General features: G+C 41.3%; 1 pseudogene; it reads right to left on the bottom strand.

The window, feature by feature from the left end:
* Positions 1-12,338, bottom strand: part of LOC129525175 (NADH dehydrogenase [ubiquinone] 1 alpha subcomplex subunit 8-like) — an 83,471-nt pseudogene that overhangs the window by 21,555 nt on the left and 49,578 nt on the right.

Genomic DNA, 12,338 nt, shown 5'->3' with positions numbered 1-12,338 from the left:
GCCACTAATTCATTCATCTCTTGGGTGGATGCTGCAGCAGACTCTGAGCTACATCTCTGTTTCTTCTCTGAGCCATCTCATTTCTAATGTGTCCCTCTGGCTGATCTTGCTAACATGCAATCTGATCCGTGTCACTGTCTGGCTTAAAAATTCCTCAGTGGCTCCCCATGACCTTCAGGCTCTAACAATGCTGTAGTTGGGTTCCTACTCATCACCCCTCCCCTGCCCTGTTCACCTGATGCCCTCTAACCATGGTGGGCCACTTGCCCTTCGCTGAACGAGCAATATGCTGAAGGCATTCTGTCTTTGCACCAACTCTGCTCCCTTGTTTGGCATGGGGATCAGGCCCATCCATCCTGGAGGCTCAGTTTCCATGCCAGTCCTGTTCTCCAGGAGCTCTCACCCTGCTGCTCCCTGGGCAAATCTGGGTTAGGTTGCCTGCCCTTGCTCCGGACCCCCACAGCATTCCAGCTTCCTCCAGCATAGCCCCTAGGCTGTACTTGTCTTCTCTCTTTACATGCCTTTCTCTGTGTCTTTATAGCCCCAGAGCCCAGACCAATGCTTGACAGATGGCTGTCCCCACAGGTTCCTCACTGAAGCTCCCTCCCTCTCCAGCAGAAAGCCCCCTCCTCAGGTGGGCTCTCAGGTACCACCTGCCATGTGATGCCATACATCTCAGACCCTGAAACTCAGCAAAAGACCTGCTCAGAACCTGAGAATGGACAGTTTTGGACTTTCTTAAAGCTAAATCTGATATGTCTAATCTGACATGTCTGATTTAGATACATCTAAAGAAAGTAGACATATCTAATAATCTACTTTCTTTAGACGTATCTAAATCAGATTATTTTCATAGAAAGTCTTAATTCATCAGCCAAAATATAATAATGTAATTTGAACCAGGAAATTACCCATAGAAAAGTGACTAAAATCTAATGTGCTGACACAAACAAAATTAATCACTTCCATCTGTATATATCCGTTCTCAGTTGACCCAGCACATAAAGCATTTATACTTGCCTGGGATATCCACTAGAACTTACCCTAAGTAATATACAATGCATAGAAAGTGCATTTTAGAATAATGAGATATATGAGAGACAGAAGATAAGCTTGGACACAAACTGGTATCAGAGGACAGACTGTTCTGGAATTACCGCTCTGCTGAGGATTACTACCTTTCACAGGGTAGAGGGTGTGGCAGCACTGTTCCTCTGCCTAGAGGTTCAAGAGCCTGCTTTGTCATTAGAACTAATTAATTTCTGTTAGTAATGTGGAAAAGTCTATGTTCCAATCACCGGCATGTGGAATATGGGATGGGGCAAACTTGCTTCTTTGGAATGAATATCATTCTATCACGTTTATAAAATTAATCCTTTGTGGGTACTTCATTCTATATTTCTAATTTGTATTCCAAATGTAGATCTATAGCTACTTCTTTCCTACTCTGAGCCACTAGATGAGGCATGAGCAAATGGGGAAAATGTAAATGAAGCCTCATTTGATGATTCATGTCTTAGGAACTCTGTCCTCATTCAAAGCGTTTTCTCTTCCAAACTGTATTCTCCCAATATCCTAATAAGTCCTTTAAGTGGCATCACAAAGCATCCTTTTCTGAGCAGCAAGACACAAAAAATAATAGCTATCCCATTAAACTGTTGGGCAAGAACTCTGGCTGCAAGAATTACTCTTGTTCTGTAACAAAACCCTTTCTCCTTCTCTAAGGATAAATTTGACCTTGGGTTAACTTTCTATCTCAGTTCCCCTAGAAAACAATGAAGGTAGAATGTTAGCTGAATTACTAGGCAACAAAGCATATGGTTAAAATGATCCCTGATTTGGTAAATTGCATAAATATCTAGTAGAAAGTCATAGCTCTAGGCTTTTCTGAGTGCAATGATTCTTGTAACTTAATATGACCCTTGCTGGGACCTTAGAAGGCATACTATGGAGCAGTTCTAAGAGATACTGGCTTCTTTGGGGCATCTAAGCCAAGAAAGACTCATATCCACCAATGTGGATCTTGTCCTTTTGCACCCGAGCTTTCACTTGAGGAGCCAGAGACTAGTCTCTGGAACTCTTGCAAATACTCCACTGAAGAGAAATGCTTGACACTGACTGTCCAGCAAGCCATGTTTCCTGCCCTGTATCCTTCTAAGTGAATCTGAGCCAAGTGTGGCCTATGGTAGTGAACTTGTAAGACTGCATGCTTAGGTGAAAACCCCTAGTGGATGTGGCATAACTACCACCCCGTGTATAACGTATGGCTATTGTGTTTTCTGCAATGCGTTTTCTTAAAGACGTGGGATAGAATTTCAAGGAAAGAGTAAATTGATTCTCCCTTTAAAATAGGTAAAATTGATAAAATACTAAGAGAAAACACCGTATATTTAGGCAACTACACCAGGACTGCAACCATGCAAAAAGGATGAGTAAACTTGCTTAAGGTTTGGGAGGAAATATAGAAATATTCATATTGCTGTTTTGTTAAATGAGATACGGGATTCAGGGTGATGTTCTTTTTAGAAAGTATTTATTATGGCATTATAATATGGTCTGTGTAATATATTAACATTTTAAAAAATAAGTGGAAGGCCCTTTGACTGCATCATACCCAGCTTAATCCAGTGCTCCTTCTCCCTAAGCTGTCCTACCATCTTAAATATCCTCTTCATTCAGCCATCAAAAATGATGAAGAGACCCAGTACAGTGGCTCACGCTTGTAATCCCAGCACTTTGGGAGACTGAGGCAGGTGGGTCACTTGAGGTCAGGAGTTCGAGACCAGCCTGGCCAACGTGACATGGCAAAACTCTGTCTCTACTAAAAATACAAAATTAGCCAGGTATGGTGGTACAGGCCTGTAATCCCAGCTACTCGGAAGGCTGAGGCAGGAGAATTGCTTGAACCTGGGAGGCAGAGGTTGCAGTGAGCCAAGATCGTGCTGCTGCTCTCCAGTCTGAGTGACCAAGCGAGACTCCATCTCAGAAAAGTGGTAGAGATTAAAATGCAAAACAAAAAAGTTGTACTGGGAGGTTGGTAGTGGAGTGAGAGGGATATCTTAGTGCTGGCTATGATGCTTTTCTAGCACTAAGATTTCTCCTGGCAGGATAAGTCTTGCTGAGATAATGTCATTAGGTAATAGGCAGAGGCTGTGTGCAGCCTGTAGTACTTAATATGGAGACCAGTATATTTGGTTTTAAAAACGGTACCTCCAAATATAATACTTAAAGAAAAGGGAAGCTGATACCCCATTTCTATGACATATGCCTAGAATTTTGGTGCTTTTGTTTCCCGCAAGAATGAAATGTTCTATTATTTTTTCATTTTCAGAATATATTCCTCTCATTAGAACCCCATATTATATGTATAACCCAAAAAGTGGAAACCATGTTCTTCCACCAGTGGCATTAGACCAAGAAAGCCTGCCTTTGAACCTTTAAAAGCCTGTCTCCAATCCTTAAACCCTTAATGGCTAGTGAACACAGCAATTCCCAATTAAGAGTCCTCAAATCTGATCTCAAAAATAACTGTCATGTTTTAGTAGAAGAGTGTACCTGAGACTTGGCCCTAGAAACATGTTTAAATGTCAACAATAACAGCAGATACCTGGAAACTTGTTCACTTGACCGGAGAATATGTCATTGTCGTGAAATGAAACTCCATGCCAGTAGATGTCACAAGGCAAGCGCCGGCCAAATGGGAACTAGAAGAGAAAAAATGTGACTCACAATAAGAATAAGAAGAGCAGCGACCACACTGAGTATCCATTATGTACAAATTCCTGGCACCCTGGTGTACTTACCATGGTTTAATCCTTATAATACGCATATGAGGTAAGTGATATTCTTTGCCATTTTACAGATGAGGAAACAGATTCAAACCGGTTTAATAACTTGTTCCAAGTGGTAGAGCTCTGATTACATGTGGCAGATACTACACTCCTGGCTTTGCAGGCACCATTTCACTTTAATCCTTATAACTACCCTATAAAGGATTACTCCCATTTTGCTGATTCAAAACTTGGGGCTGACAGAGGTAATTTAACATGCCCAAGGGTCACACAGAGCTGGTAAGGGGAGGAACCATGATTAGAGTCCAGGTCTATCCAAATTCCAAGCCCATACATCCCTTCCTCTGAAAATTACAACCCTCAACCGAGCCCAAAAGAATAAGCTTTCAGAGTCCCTCTTCCTTTATCTCTCTCTCTCTCTCTCTCTCTCTCTCTCACACACACACACACACACACATACACACACACATATGCTCCATGAGGGTAAGATGAATCCCAGTGCCTGAAACAGTTCCCAAAACTCGTAAAGTCTTCCTGAATTAATAAATGAACAAATCAGAAGTGGTCATCTGACTCAAGATGAGATAATCAGATTCTCTCTTCCAGGAATCTGGAAATCAGAGATGCCAGGCAGCCTCTGCTGGCCCTTGAACTGGCAGGGATAAAAAGCCAGGGCAGGGCAGCTGTGCTTGGCTATGTGCACAGGAGCAGAGACAGCCAGTCTGCTGAGAGACAAGAAAGGAGCAGGTGTGGGAGGGAAAGCAGAGATGAGACAACATGGCCCTAGAAACTCAGACTGAGTGGCCTCAGACCTGCGTGAGCCTGTAAGATAGCCTTGTATCCTGAGAACACATTTTTGGTCTTCTAAAATCTTGTTTGGCACAAGCTATAGAGTTTCAATTATTTGCAGCCAGAAAATTTCTCACCGAGACAAAAGGGCCTGTTCTTTCCACTACATCCTGCTGCTTCTCAAAGTTATCAACAAGCTCTGCATTTAATGAACATATTTTTTAAATCTGTAACTCAGATGACCTTGTTAAAGGAGAAAAGGGAGGCCATGTTAGTTCATATTCAGAATTTGCTTGTTAAAAGTGCACACGAATAGATATGCCAACATATTAAATAAAAACCTTTTGATTTTCCCATTCTAGGACTATAGGTAATCAGAATTTTTATCTACTTCAAGTTGAGGGGCCAAGGTCCAATGGAAGAACATAGCCTTACTAATGAAATGGTGGTGACTCAATGCTTTCCATCCATTCCACATTAAAATGAAGCCAGCCTCAAGTCATTTAAATCAGTCACATTATTTCAAAGCCGTGCACAGTGAGGCATATGTTGTACACTCTACTCACATTAACAACTTCTATCTATAATTTACAGCATTTTGCTCATTTTCTTTTTATGCAATGGGCTGTAAGTTATTAATTCAGTACTCATAAATACAATGAGATACAACATATGTTATTTTCTTCTAGCTGTTAAGTGCTAATATAGAGAAGGAGAAAATAACCAGAATTAAGCAGGCTATCCAAGCAAAGGGTAAAGTGGCTTTGCTTTGTTGCCCACAATGAGGAACAAACACCTTGTCAGTGGGCAACCCAATGACTCTTATCTCCTTTTTCATCACTCTTCAATGCTTACCACCCTCATGAATACCAAATTGCCCCTCCTTTTAGAGGCACCTGTAGCTCATTCAGTTTTGAGAAACTACCATTTTTAAAAATGTGTCCATTCACTCAGTAATTATTATATGCCAGACTAGGTGCTAGGAATATGGGGGATATAATTTTAATTAAGTCCCAGGATTTCACAATCCTACCTCTTTTTAAGCTCCTTTAAAAACTGTCCGCTTACACAGCTAACATCATACTCAATGGTAAAATACTAAAAGCTTTAAAGCTTTTCCTCCATGATCAGGAATAAGACAAAGATGACCACTTTTATTTAACATCAACATAGTATTATAAATTCTAGCCAGAATAGGCAAGAGAAAGAAATAGAAGGTGTCCACATTAGAAAATAAGAAGCAAAATTATCTGTTTGTTGATGACATGATCCCATATGTAGAAAACTCTAATGATTCCACAGAAAAATATTAAAAGTAATAAACAAACTCAGCAAAGTTGCAGGATACAAAATCAACACATAAAAATCAACTGTGTTTCATACATGATAAGGAACAATCCAAAAAGGACATGTTTTTAAGAATTCCATTTATAATAGCATCAAAAAGAATAAAATACTTAGGAACTAACCAAAAAGGTGAAAGACTTGTACACTGAAAACTATAAAATATTTGTAAAAGAAATTAAAGAAGATATTAATACAAATAAACAGAAAGATATCCTATGCTGATAGACCGGAAGAGTTAATATTGTTAGGATGTCAATACTACCCAAAATGGTCTACAGATGCAATGCAGTCTCTATCAAAATCCCAATAACTTTTTTTCAAAATAAAAAAATCCATCCTAAAATTCATATGGAATTACAAGGGACCCCAAATAGCAAAAACAATCTTGAAAAAAAAAAAAAAAAAGAACCAAGTGGAGTTCTCATACTTCCTTTTTTTTTTTTTTTTTGAAACAAGAGTCTTCCTCCGTCACCCAGGCTGGAGTGCAATGGTACAACCTCAGCTCACTGCAACCTCTGCCTCCTGGATCAAGTGATTCTTTCTCTTCCGCCTCAGCCCCCCGAGTGGCTGGGATTACTGGCACATGCCAGCGCACCCAGCTAATTCTTGTATTTTTAGTAGAGGCTGGGTTTTGCCACGTTGGCCAGTCTGGTCTCAGGCCATCCACCTGCCTCGGCCTCCCCAAGTGCTGGGATTAAAGGCGTGAGTCACTGCGCCCAGGCTGGAGGTCTCACATTTCCTGATGCCAAAAACAAAGCTACAGTAATCAAATAGTGTATACAATAACAATGAGATACCACTAGACACCTATTACAATGGCCAAAGTCCAAAACACTGACACACCAAATGCTGGCAAGGATGTCGAGCAACAGGAACCCTCATTCCTTTCTGGTGGAAATGCAAAATGGTAAAGCCACTGTAGAAGGCAGTTTGGCAGTTTCTTACAAAACTAAACATACTCTTATTATATAATCCAGCAATTAGTTCTCCTTGGTATTTATCCAAATGGGTTGAAAAACTTATATCCACACAAAAATCTGCACATGAATGTTTATAGCAGCTGTATTCATAACTGCCAAAACTTGGAAGCAGCTGAGATGTCCTTCAGTAGGTGAGTCCTTCTGTAGGTGAGTAGATAAATAAACTACAGTATATCCAAACATTGAAATATTATTCAGTGCTAAAAAGAAATGAGCTGTCAAGCCACAAAAGACATGGAGGAATCTTAAATGCATATTACTAAATGGAATAAGTCAATCTGAAAAAGCTACATGCTGTATGATTCCAACTAAACTACATTCTGGAAAAGGCAAAACTACAGAGACAGTAAAAAGATCAGTATTTGCCAGGGGCCAGAGGGGAGGAAGAGATGAACAGGTGAAGTACAGAGGATTTTAGAGCAGTGAAAATACTCTGTGTGATACTATAATGGTAGATACATGTCATTATACGTTTTTCAAAACCCATAGAATAGCACCAAGAGTGAAGAGTAATGTAAACTATGGACTTTGGGTGATGATGACATGTCAATGTAGTTTCATCAGTTGTAAAAAACACACCACTCTGATTCAGGATTTTGATGGTGGGGGAGGCCATCAATGCAGGTGGGGGAAAATCTCTGCACCATATGCTCAATTTTGCTGTGAACCAAAAATGCTTTAAAAATGAAAATAAAAACAAATGAAAAAAATCAGTGTGGTACTGGCATAAAGACAGATATAGAGGACAGTGGGATAGGATAGCTCAGAAATAAAGCCTCTCAGGTGTGATCAAATGATTCTCAACAAGGATGACAAGACTATTCAATAGAGAAAGGGCAGTCTTTTCAACAAGTGGTGCTGGGAAAACTGAATATCCACGTGCAAAAAGAATGAAGTTGGACCTTTACCTTATACCATATACAAAAATTAACCCAAAATAGATCAAAGGCCTAATCATATGAGCCAAAACTATTAAATCCCCTAGAAGAAAATATAGGAGAAAAGCTTCATAACACTAGAAATATAGAAAACATAGGAGAAAAGCTTCATAACACTGCATTTGGCAATGATTTCTTGGATATGACAACGTAAGCACAGCCAACAAAAAACAAAATAGGTAAATCAAAGATAAAAATCAAAAACTTTTTTCATCAAAAGACACTATGAACAGAGTGAAAAGGTAACCCACAGAATGGCAGAAAATATGTGAAAATCATATATTTGATAATAGATCAATAGTCAGAATATATTTTTTTCTTTTCTTATTTTATTATTATACTTTAAGTTTTAGGGTACATGTGCACAACGTGCAGGTTTGTTACATATGTATACATGTGCCATGTTGGTGTGCTGCACCCATTAACTCATCATTTAGCATTAGGTATATCTCCTAATGCTATCCCTTCCCCCTCCCCTCACCCCACAACAGTCCCCGACGTGTGATGTTCCCCTTCCTGTGTCCATGTGTTCTCATTGTTCAATTCCCACCTACGAGTGAGAACGTGCAGTGTTTGGTTTTTTGTCCTTGCAATAGTTTGCTGAGAATGATGGTTTCCAGCTTCATCCATGTCCCTACAAAGGACATGAACTCATCCTTTTTTGTGGCTGCATAGTATTCCATGGTGTATATGTGCCACATTTTCTTAATCCAGTCTATCATTGTTGGACATTTGGGTTGGTTCCAAGTCTTTGCTATTGTGAATAGTGCCACAATAAACATACGTGTGCATGTGTCTTTATAGCAGCATGATTTATAATCCTTTGGGTATATACCCAGTAATGGGATGGCTGGGTCAAATGGTATTTCTAGTTCTAGATCCCTGAGGAATCACCACACCGACTTCCACAATGGTTGAACTAGTTTACAGTCCCACCAACAGTGTAAAAGTGTTCCTATTTCTCCACATCCTCTCCAGCACCGGTTGTTTCCTGACTTTTTAATGATCGCCATTCTAACTGGTGTGAGATGGTATCTCATTGTGGTTTTGATTTGCATTTCTCTGATGGCCAGTGATGATGAGCAGAATATATTTTTAAACTCCTACAACTCAACAATGAAAAAACACTTACAAAATGGACAAAAGTCCTGAATAGACATTTCTCCTAAGATATACTAATGGCCAATGAGCATATGAAAAAATATTTAACATCATTAATCATTTAAAAAATTGCAAATCAAAATCATAAGAAACTGCTTCATACCCATTAGGATAACTATTATCAAAAACAGGCTGGGCGAGGTGGCACACACCTGTAATCACAGCACTTTGGGAGGCTGACGCGGGAGGAGTTCAAGACCAGCCTCAGCAACGTAGCAGGGCCCCCATCTAACAAACAACAACAGCAAAATACCTGAAAAATTAGCTGGGCATGGTGGCATGCCTGTAGTCCCAACTACTCGGGAAGCTGAAGTAGGAGGATTGCTTGAACCCAGGTGTTTGAGGCTATAGTGAACTATGATTGCACCACTGCTCTCCAGCCTAGATGATAGAGACCCTATCTAAAAAAAAAGAAAAAAAAAATCACAGGACCTAAGTGTTGACAAGTATATAGAGAAATTGGAACCCTTGCACATTAAGAATATAGAAAGCTGTGTAGTTTAAAAAAAAAAATTACTGGCTGATCGATCTAGCAATTCCAGTTCTGGGTGTATCCCCAAAAAGAAATGAAAGCAGGCTGGGAGTGGTTCCTCACCCCTGTAATCCCAGCACTTTGGGAGGCCGAGGTGGGCAGATCACCTGAGGTCAGGAGTTCAAGATCAGCCTGGCCAACATGGCGAAACTCTGTCTCTACTACAAATACAAATATTAGCCGGGCGTCGTGGTGCGCCTGTAATCCCAGTTACTTGGGAGGCTGAGGCAGGAGAATCGCTTGAACCCAGGAAGCAGAGGTTGCAGTGAGCCAAGATCACACCACTGCACTCCAGCCTGGGCGACAGAGTGAGACTCCATCTCAAAAAAAAGAAAAGAAATGAAAGCAGAAACTCAAACAGATATTTATATACCAACATTCATAGGAGCATTATTCACAATAGCCAAAATGTAGAAAAAGCCCAGGTGTGCCCATTAGTGGATGAAGAAATAAACACAGTATGGTATATAAATACAATAGAAAATTATCCAGCCTTATAAAGGAAGGAAATTCTGCTACAACATGGATGTACCTTGAAGATGTGATGCTAAGTGAATGAGCCAGACACAAAAAGACAAATATCGTATGATTCTACTTATCTGAGGAACCTAGAGTAGTCAAATTCATAGAGGCAGAAAGTAGGATGGTGGTTGCCAGGGGCTGAAGGGAACAGAAATAGGGAGTCAGTGTTTAATGGGTACAGAGTGTCAGTTTGGGAAGATGAGAAAGTTCTGGAGATGCATGACGGTGATGGTCGGACAGCAGTGTGATTGTACTTAAAGCCACTGAACTGTACACCTAAAAATGGTTAAAATGGTAAATTTTATATCATGTATGTTTTACCACAATAAAAACAAAACACCATCTACTTAAGCCCCCTGATAGAGTTTGGATTTGTGTCCCCGCCCAAGTTTCATGTCGACTTGCAATCCCCAGTGTTGGAGAAGAGGCCTGGTGGGAGGTGATTGGATCATGGGGACAGACTTCCCTCTTGCTGCTCTCGTGACAGTGAATTCTCACGAGATCTGGTTGTTTAAAAGTGTGTAGCACCTCCCCCTCTTCTCTCTCTTCCTCCTGCTCCAGCCATGTAAGACACCTCCTTCCTGTTTGCCTTCTTCCATGATTGTAAGTTTCCTGAGGCCTCCAGAGCCATTCTTCCTGTACAGCCTGCGAACCATGAGCCAATTAAACCTCTTTCCCTTATCAATTACCCAGTCTCAGGTAGTTCTTTATAGCAAGAACAGACTAATACGCCCCCTGCAGCTGAGGGGCCATTTGTGGCTCTACTCTGAGCTGTCTGCAGCGTAGAATGCTGTTCAGATTGTCATGGAGCATTGAAAGCTGACAAATGGTTCTCAGATCCCCATTCTCCATCTTTTTCCAGTCCTGACCATCCTCCCAGTTTCCCAGGTTCTAAATCTGGTAGTCATCTTTCCTTTTCTCTTCTTCAGACACTTTTGGAAAAAGCACTGGATTTGGGATCAGCAGACCTGAGAGTCCTAGACTTGTCTCTGGCACTCACTGTGAGATTGTAATTAAGCCTCTATCCTCAGGAGATAGAGATGAGGAAACGTGGCAAGACAGCGAGGAGAACCAACCAAGATATGGAAATGGAAGGGCTTAGTACATGCCACAGAACAACAACACAATCTGAGTTCCATCATTGATTCAGGTACTCATTAGGTGTTGATTAAGTACCTCCTATGCACCAAAGGGTCTCAGGAGCCAACAACACAATGGGAAATGTCTGCCTTTGGAGTATACGGTCCACGGGGGAGAAAATGATAAGCCAGATGGTGCTCAAAGGTATCACTATAAACCATGGTAGGGGCTGTGGAAGGAATCCCAGAGAGCAACGAGGGCACAGGAAGACCCAGTCACATCTGGGGAGCCTGAGAAGGCCACCCCGTGTCAGGTGACCACCTGTCCATTTGTCCAGAAGGTTCCAGCGTATGCCTGTTGTCCTGGTGTTATTATTCATAACACCATTGCACTTTCAAATGTATCCCAGTTTGGGTAATAAATAAAATGGTCAACCTTTTCCTGAGGATGGGCAATTTGAGCTGAGATCGGAAGGAAGAATGGGAGTTGACTAGGAGATGAGGGAAGAAGGGTGTTCAGACAGAAAATAAATGTGTAAAAGCACAGAGGTAGGACTGTCATTGGCTCAAGGCAAAGCCTGATGGAGGGTCAGGGTGGCTGCAGCAGAGAGGACAAGAGGGAAGTGGTGGAGATGAGACTTCAGCAGGGGGCAGCTCAGGTAGGGCTGCACCCTGTGCTGGAGCATGCCCCCGCCCCCTCTCCCCAGAAGAGAATGAACCCAGCGAGCCAGCTGGGAAAGAGAGACCACAGAGAGAGAGAGTACATGTTGTAAAAGCAAGGGAAAAGTGTTTCAAGACTAAAGGAGTGGTGGGAAGCTGAGAGATCAGACAAGATGAACATTAAAAACTGCTCATTTGATATAACGCCACAGAGAGCTTTGGAACCACTCCAGTTCACACCATCACCTTCCTGATTCCCTTACTATGCTTAGGATGTGCCTGTGCTGTTCTTTAGTTATTTCATGTGTAATCCTTATCTCCCTCATTAACACTATGCACTTCTAGGGCTAGGGACAATTTGATATGCATGTCTCAGGTCTCCAGTGGGGTGTAACCAGGTATCTGGCAGGTCCCAGGCCCACAGGAAAATTAGAAGCCATAATCCTGAGAATCACCCATGTCACCTTCTCCCTCCTCAACATCCACTGGTCAGCAAGCCCTCTGGCTGATCTCCTAGCTTATTTTTAATTTCCTCTCCT

The sequence above is a fragment of the Gorilla gorilla genome, chromosome 8, assembly GCF_029281585.2.
Source record: "Gorilla gorilla gorilla isolate KB3781 chromosome 8, NHGRI_mGorGor1-v2.1_pri, whole genome shotgun sequence".
Classification (NCBI taxonomy): Eukaryota; Metazoa; Chordata; class Mammalia; order Primates; family Hominidae; genus Gorilla; species Gorilla gorilla.
Note: the sequence above shows the minus strand (reverse complement) of the source record. Positions and strands in the feature narration are given on the sequence as shown.